Consider the following 8,365-nt stretch of genomic DNA (forward strand, 5'->3'; position numbering starts at 1 on the left):
CTTCTCGCCCCCCTCAGCCATTTTTTCGATTTCGAGCAATCGAGTTGAAACTTTACACAGACCTAGATCAAGTGAAGAGAACAAAAAAAGGTAAATGCCATTTTGAGATATTTCCAAAAACGCGGCCTCCATCTTGGAAAATGGCGGATTTCGTCCCCAGCGACCAGCACCTTCGCCCCTGAACACCCTTTCAAACTCGTTCCAGCAGACGCATCGCGCTAACGCCTAACGCAGGGTGGTAGGTGAAGACAACGTGACGGTAAATTAAGCAGTGGGTGTAGGGTTCGAGTCACGGGAAACGTTTGATTCTCCATTTGAAATGCATGAAAAATGCTAAATTTAACCGTTTTTCAAGTTTGAACCGAAAATTGAGTTTTGGCGCGAAACTGACAATATTTCTCAGGATGGAAGCTGCATCTTTCCCATACACGAAAACATGCAGGGCTAGCCTAAATCAAAGTCGAAAGGGTGACTTTTCTAATTAAATCCGCGAGCATGCGTCCTTCTCGCTCCCCAAACCGCCATTTCTGGAAAAGGCCGTTAAAGTGTACTTGTGGTTAACCGAGGAAGACAAAACTTGGGATTCTGGTAATTCAGTACCTCTCCTCACAGATTGCAAAATTTGATGAGGTTCGAACCACGCAAAGTGTGAAAAAGTGAAGAAAGAAAAACACAATGTCCTTCTCGTCCCCCCAAGAAGTGCTTCTCGCCCCTCCGAGCCATTTTTTCGATTTCGAGCAATCGAGTTGAAATTTTACACAGACCTAGATCAAGTCAAGAGAACAAAAAAAGGTAAATGCGATTTCGAGATATTTCCAAAAACGCGGCCTCCATCTTGGAAAATGGCGGATTTCGTCCCCAGCGACCAGCACCTTCGCCCCTGAACACCCTTTCAAACTCGTTCCAGCAGACGCATCGCGCTAATGCCTAACGCAGGGTGGTAGGGAAGACAACGTGACGGTAAATTGAGCAGTGGGTTGAGTGTTCGAGTCACTGGAAACGTTTGATTCTCCATTTGAAATGCATGAAAAATGCTAAATTTTAACGGTTTTCAAGTTTCAACCGAAAATCCCGTTTTGGCGCGAAACTCAAATAATTTCTTAGGATGGAAGCTACATCTTTCCCATACACGAAAACATGCAGGGCTAGCCTAAATCAAAGTCGAAAGGGTGACTTTTCTAATTAAATACGCGAGCATGCGTCCTTCTCGCTCCCCAAACCGCCATTTCTGGAAAAGGCCGTTAGAGTGTACTTGTGGTTAACCGAGGAAGACAAAACTTGGGATTCTGGTAATTCAGTACCTCTCCTCACAGATTGCAAAATTTGATGAGGTTCGAACCACGCAAAGTGTGAAAAAGTGAAGAAAGAAAAACACAATGTCCTTCTCGTCCCCCCAAGAAGTGCTTCTCGCCCCCCCGAGCCATTTTTTCGATTTCGAGCAATCGAGTTGAAATTTTACACAGACCTAGATCAAGTCAAGAGAACAAAAAAAGGTAAATGCGATTTCGAGATATTTCCAAAAACGCGGCCTCCATCTTGGAAAATGACGGATTTCGTCCCCAGCGACCAGCACCTTCGCCCCTGAACACCCTTTCAAACTCGTTCCAGCAGACGCATCGCGCTAACGCCTAACGCAGGGTGGTAGGGAAGACAACGTGACGGTAAATTGAGCAGTGGGTTGAGCGTTCGAGTCACTGGAAACGTTTGATTCTCCATTTGAAATGCATGAAAAATGCTAAATTTTAACGGTTTTCAAGTTTCAACCGAAAATCCCGTTTTGGCGCGAAACTCAAATAATTTCTTAGGATGGAAGCTACATCTTTCCCATACACGAAAACATGCAGGGCTAGCATAAATCAAAGTCGAAAGGGTGACTTTTCTAATTAAATCCGCGAGCATGCGTCCTTCTCGCCCCCCCAAACCGCCATTTCTGGAAAAGGCCGTTAAAGTGTACTTGTGGTTAACCGAGGAAGACAAAACTTGGGATTCGGGTATTTCAGTACCTCTCCTTCCAGATTGCAAAATTGGATGAGGTTCGAACCACGCAAAGTGTGAAAAAGTGAACAAAGAAAAAGACAATGTCCTTCTCGTCCCCCCAAGAAGTGCTTCTCGCCCCCCCGAGCCATTTTTTCGATTTCGAGCAATCGAGTTGAAATTTTACACAGACCTAGATCAAGTCAAGAGAACAAAAAAAGGTAAATGCGATTTCGAGATATTTCCAAAAACGCGGCCTCCATCTTGGAAAATGGCGGATTTCGTCCCCAGCGACAAGCACCTTCGCCCCTGAACACCCTTTCAAACTCGTTCCAGCAGACGCATCGCGCTAACGCCTAACGCAGGTGGTAGGGAAGACAACGTGACGGTAAATTGAGCAGTGGGTTGAGTGTTCGAGTCACTGGAAACGTTTGATTCTCCATTTGAAATGCATGAAAAATGCTAAATTTTAACGGTTTTCAAGTTTCAACCGAAAATCCCGTTTTGGCGCGAAACTCAAATAATTTCTTAGGATGGAAGCTACATCTTTCCCATACACGAAAACATGCAGGGCTAGCCTAAATCAAAGTCGAAAGGGTGACTTTTCTAATTAAATCCGCGAGCATGCGTCCTTCTCGCCCCCCCAAACCGCCATTTCTGGAAAAGGCCGTTAAAGTGTACTTGAGGTTAACCGAGGAAGACAATACTTGGGATTCGGGTATTTCAGTACCTCTCCTCCCAGATTGCAAAATTTGATGAGGTTCGAACCACGGAAAGTGTGAAAAAGTGAAGAAAGAAAGAGACAATGTCCTTCTCGTCCCCCCAAGAAGTGCTTCTCGCCCCCCTCAGCCATTTTTTCGATTTCGAGCAATCGAGTTGAAACTTTACACAGACCTAGATCAAGTCAAGAGAACAAAAAAAGGTAAATGCCATTTTGAGATATTTCCAAAAACGCGGCCTCCATCTTGGAAAATGGCGGATTTCGTCCCCAGCGACCAGCACCTTCGCCCCTGAACACCCTTTCAAACTCGTTCCAGCAGACGCATCGCGCTAACGCCTAACGCAGGGTGGTAGGGAAGACAACGTGACGGTAAATTGAGCAGTGGGTTGAGTGTTCGAGTCACGGGAAACGTTTGATTCTCCATTTGAAATGCATGAAAAATGCTAAATTTTAACGGTTTTCAAGTTTCAACCGAAAATCCCGTTTTGGCGCGAAACTCAAATAATTTCTTAGGATGGAAGCTACTTCTTTCCCATACACGAAAACATGCAGGGCTAGCCTAAATCAAAGTCGAAAGGGTGACTTTTCTAATTAAATCCGCGAGCATGCGTCCTTCTCGCCCCCCAAAACCGCCATTTCTGGAAAAGGCCGTTAAAGTGTACTTGCGGTTAACCGAGGAAGACAAAACTTGGGATTCTGGTAATTCAGTACCTCTCCTCACAGATTGCAAAATTTGATGAGGTTCGAACCACGCAAAGTGTGAAAAAGTGAAGAAAGAAAAAGACAATGTCCTTCTCGTCCCCCCAAGAAGTGCTTCTCGCCCCCCCGAGCCATTTTTTCGATTTCGAGCAATCGAGTTGAAATTTTACACAGACCTAGATCAAGTCAAGAGAACAAAAAAAGGTAAATGCGATTTCGAGATATTTCCAAAAACGCGGCCTCCATCTTGGAAAATGGCGGATTTCGTCCCCAGCGACCAGCACCTTCGCCCCTGAACACCCTTTCAAACTCGTTCCAGCAGACGCATCGCGCTAATGCCTAACGCAGGGTGGTAGGGAAGACAACGTGACGGTAAATTGAGCAGTGGGTTGAGTGTTCGAGTCACTGGAAACGTTTGATTCTCCATTTGAAATGCATGAAAAATGCTAAATTTTAACGGTTTTCAAGTTTCAACCGAAAATCCCGTTTTGGCGCGAAACTCAAATAATTTCTTAGGATGGAAGCTACATCTTTCCCATACACGAAAACATGCAGGGCTAGCCTAAATCAAAGTCGAAAGGGTGACTTTTCTAATTAAATCCGCGAGCATGCGTCCTTCTCGCTCCCCAAACCGCCATTTCTGGAAAAGGCCGTTAAAGTGTACTTGTGGTTAACCGAGGAAGACAAAACTTGGGATTCTGGTAATTCAGTACCTCTCCTCACAGATTGCAAAATTTGATGAGGTTCGAACCACGCAAAGTGTGAAAAAGTGAAGAAAGAAAAACACAATGTCCTTCTCGTCCCCCCAAGAAGTGCTTCTCGCCCCCCCGAGCCATTTTTTCGATTTCGAGCAATCGAGTTGAAATTTTACACAGACCTAGATCAAGTCAAGAGAACAAAAAAAGGTAAATGCGATTTCGAGATATTTCCAAAAACGCGGCCTCCATCTTGGAAAATGGCGGATTTCGTCCCCAGCGACCAGCACCTTCGCCCCTGAACACCCTTTCAAACTCGTTCCAGCAGACGCATCGCGCTAACGCCTAACGCAGGGTGGTAGGGAAGACAACGTGACGGTAAATTGAGCAGTGGGTTGAGTGTTCGAGTCACTGGAAACGTTTGATTCTCCATTTGAAATGCATGAAAAATGCTAAATTTTAACGGTTTTCAAGTTTCAACCGAAAATCCCGTTTTGGCGCGAAACTCAAATAATTTCTTAGGATGGAAGCTACATCTTTCCCATACACGAAAACATGCAGGGCTGGCATAAATCAAAGTCGAAAGGGTGACTTTTCTAATTAAATCCGCGAGCAGGCGTCCTTCTCGCCCCCCCAAACCGCCATTTCTGGAAAAGGCCGTTAAAGTGTACTTGTGGTTAACCGAGGAAGACAAAACTTGGGATTCGGGTATTTCAGTACCTCTCCTTCCAGATTGCAAAATTGGATGAGGTTCGAACCACGGAAAGTGTGAAAAAGTGAAGAAAGAAAGAGACAATATCCTTCTCGTCCCCCCAAGAAGTGCTTCTCGCCCCCCCGAGCCATTTTTTCGATTTCGAGCAATCGAGTTGAAACTTTACACAGACCTAGATCAAGTCAAGAGAACAAAAAAAGGTAAATGCCATTTTGAGATATTTCCAAAAACGCGGCCTCCATCTTGGAAAATGGCGGATTTCGTCCCCAGCGACCAGCACCTTCGCCCCTGAACACCCTTTCAAACTCGTTCCAGCAGACGCATCGCGCTAACGCCTAACGCAGGGTGGTAGGGAAGACAACGTGACGGTAAATTGAGCAGTGGGTTGAGTGTTCGAGTCACTGGAAACGTTTGATTCTCCATTTGAAATGCATGAAAAATGCTAAATTTTAACGGTTTTCAAGTTTCAACCGAAAATCCCGTTTTGGCGCGAAACTTACAATATTTCTCAGGATGGAAGCTGCATCTTTCCCATACACGAAAACATGCAGGGCTAGCCTAAATCAAAGTCGAAAGGGTGACTTTTCTAATTAAATCCGCGAGCATGCGTCCTTCTCGCTCCCCAAACCGCCATTTCTGGAAAAGGCCGTTAAAGTGTACTTGTGGTTAACCGAGGAAGACAAAACTTGGGATTCTGGTAACTCAGTACCTCTCCTCACAGATTGCAAAATTTGATGAGGTTCGAACCACGCAAAGTGTGAAAAAGTGAAGAAAGAAAAACACAATGTCCTTCTCGTCCCCCCAAGAAGTGCTTCTCGCCCCCCCGAGCCATTTTTTCGATTTCGAGCAATCGAGTTGAAATTTTACACAGACCTAGATCAAGTCAAGAGAACAAAAAAAGGTAAATGCGATTTCGAGATATTTCCAAAAACGCGGCCTCCATCTTGGAAAATGGCGGATTTCGTCCCCAGCGACCAGCACCTTCGCCCCTGAACACCCTTTCAAACTCGTTCCAGCAGACGCATCGCGCTAATGCCTAACGCAGGGTGGTAGGGAAGACAACGTGACGGTAAATTGAGCAGTGGGTTGAGTGTTCGAGTCACTGGAAACGTTTGATTCTCCATTTGAAATGCATGAAAAATGCTAAATTTTAACGGTTTTCAAGTTTCAACCGAAAATCCCGTTTTGGCGCGAAACTCAAATAATTTCTTAGGATGGAAGCTACATCTTTCCCATACACGAAAACATGCAGGGCTAGCATAAATCAAAGTCGAAAGGGTGACTTTTCTAATTAAATCCGCGAGCATGCGTCCTTCTCGCTCCCCAAACCGCCATTTCTGGAAAAGGCCGTTAAAGTGTACTTGCGGTTAACCGAGGAAGACAAAACTTGGGATTCGGGTATTTCAGTACCTCTCCTCACAGATTGCAAAATTGGATGAGGTTCGAACCACGCAAAGTGTGAAAAAGTGAACAAAGAAAAAGACAATGTCCTTCTCGTCCCTCCAAGAAGTGCTTCTCGCCCCCCCGAGCCATTTTTTCGATTTCGAGCAATCGAGTTGAAATTTTACACAGACCTAGATCAAGTCAAGAGAACAAAAAAAGGTAAATGCGATTTCGAGATATTTCCAAAAACGCGGCCTCCATCTTGGAAAATGGCGGATTTCGTCCCCAGCGACCAGCACCTTCGCCCCTGAACACCCTTTCAAACTCGTTCCAGCAGACGCATCGCGCTAATGCCTAACGCAGGGTGGTAGGGAAGACAACGTGACGGTAAATTGAGCAGTGGGTTGAGTGTTCGAGTCACTGGAAACGTTTGATTCTCCATTTGAAATGCATGAAAAATGCTAAATTTTAACGGTTTTCAAGTTTCAACCGAAAATCCCGTTTTGGCGCGAAACTCAAATAATTTCTTAGGATGGAAGCTACATCTTTCCCATACACGAAAACATGCAGGGCTAGCCTAAATCAAAGTCGAAAGGGTGACTTTTCTAATTAAATCCGCGAGCATGCGTCCTTCTCGCTCCCCAAACCGCCATTTCTGGAAAAGGCCGTTAAAGTGTACTTGCGGTTAACCGAGGAAGACAAAACTTGGGATTCTGGTAATTCAGTACCTCTCCTCACAGATTGCAAAATTTGATGAGGTTCGAACCACGCAAAGTGTGAAAAAGTGAAGAAAGAAAAAGACAATGTCCTTCTCGTCCCCCCAAGAAGTGCTTCTCGCCCCCCTCAGTCATTTTTTCGATTTCGAGCAATCGAGTTGAAACTTTACACAGACCTAGATCAAGTCAAGAGAACAAAAAAAGGTAAATGCCATTTTGAGATATTTCCAAAAACGCGGCCTCCATCTTGGAAAATGGCGGATTTCGTCCCCAGCGACCAGCACCTTCGCCCCTGAACACCCTTTCAAACTGGTTCCAGCAGACGCATCGCGCTAACGCCTAACGCAGGGTGGTAGGGAAGACAACGTGACGGTAAATTGAGCAGTGGGTTGAGTGTTCGAGTCACGGGAAACGTTTGATTCTCCATTTGAAATGCATGAAAAATGCTAAATTTTAACGGTTTTCAAGTTTCAACCGAAAATCCCGTTTTGGCGCGAAACTCAAATAATTTCTTAGGATGGAAGCTACTTCTTTCCCATACACGAAAACATGCAGGGCTAGCCTAAATCAAAGTCGAAAGGGTGACTTTTCTAATTAAATCCGCGAGCATGCGTCCTTCTCGCCCCCCCAAACCGCCATTTCTGGAAAAGGCCGTTAAAGTGTACTTGCGGTTAACCGAGGAAGACAAAACTTGGGATTCTGGTAATTCAGTACCTCTCCTCACAGATTGCAAAATTTGATGAGGTTCGAACCACGCAAAGTGTGAAAAAGTGAAGAAAGAAAAAGACAATGTCCTTCTCGTCCCCCCAAGAAGTGCTTCTCGCCCCCCTCAGCCATTTTTTCGATTTCGAGCAATCGAGTTGAAACTTTACACAGACCTAGATCAAGTCAAGAGAACAAAAAAAGGTAAATGCCATTTTGAGATATTTCCAAAAACGCGGCCTCCATCTTGGAAAATGGCGGATTTCGTCCCCAGCGACCAGCACCTTCGCCCCTGAACACCCTTTCAAACTCGTTCCAGCAGACGCATCGCGCTAACGCCTAACGCAGGGTGGTAGGGAAGACAACGTGACGGTAAATTGAGCAGTGGGTTGAGTGTTCGAGTCACTGGAAACGTTTGATTCTCCATTTGAAATGCATGAAAAATGCTAAATTTTAACGGTTTTCAAGTTTCAACCGAAAATCCCGTTTTGGCGCGAAACTCAAATAATTTCTTAGGATGGAAGCTACATCTTTCCCATACACGAAAACATGCAGGGCTAGCCTAAATCAAAGTCGAAAGGGTGACTTTTCTAATTAAATCCGCGAGCATGCGTCCTTCTCGCCCCCCCAAACCGCCATTTCTGGAAAAGGCCGTTAAAGTGTACTTGAGGTTAACCGAGGAAGACAATACTTGGGATTCGGGTATTTCAGTACCTCTCCTCCCAGATTGCAAAATTTGATGAGGTTCGAACCACGCAAAGTG

The sequence above is a fragment of the Lepisma saccharinum genome, unplaced genomic scaffold, assembly GCF_977018435.1.
Source record: "Lepisma saccharinum unplaced genomic scaffold, izLepSacc3.1 HAP1_SCAFFOLD_266, whole genome shotgun sequence".
NCBI classification, from domain to species: domain Eukaryota; kingdom Metazoa; phylum Arthropoda; class Insecta; order Zygentoma; family Lepismatidae; genus Lepisma; species Lepisma saccharinum.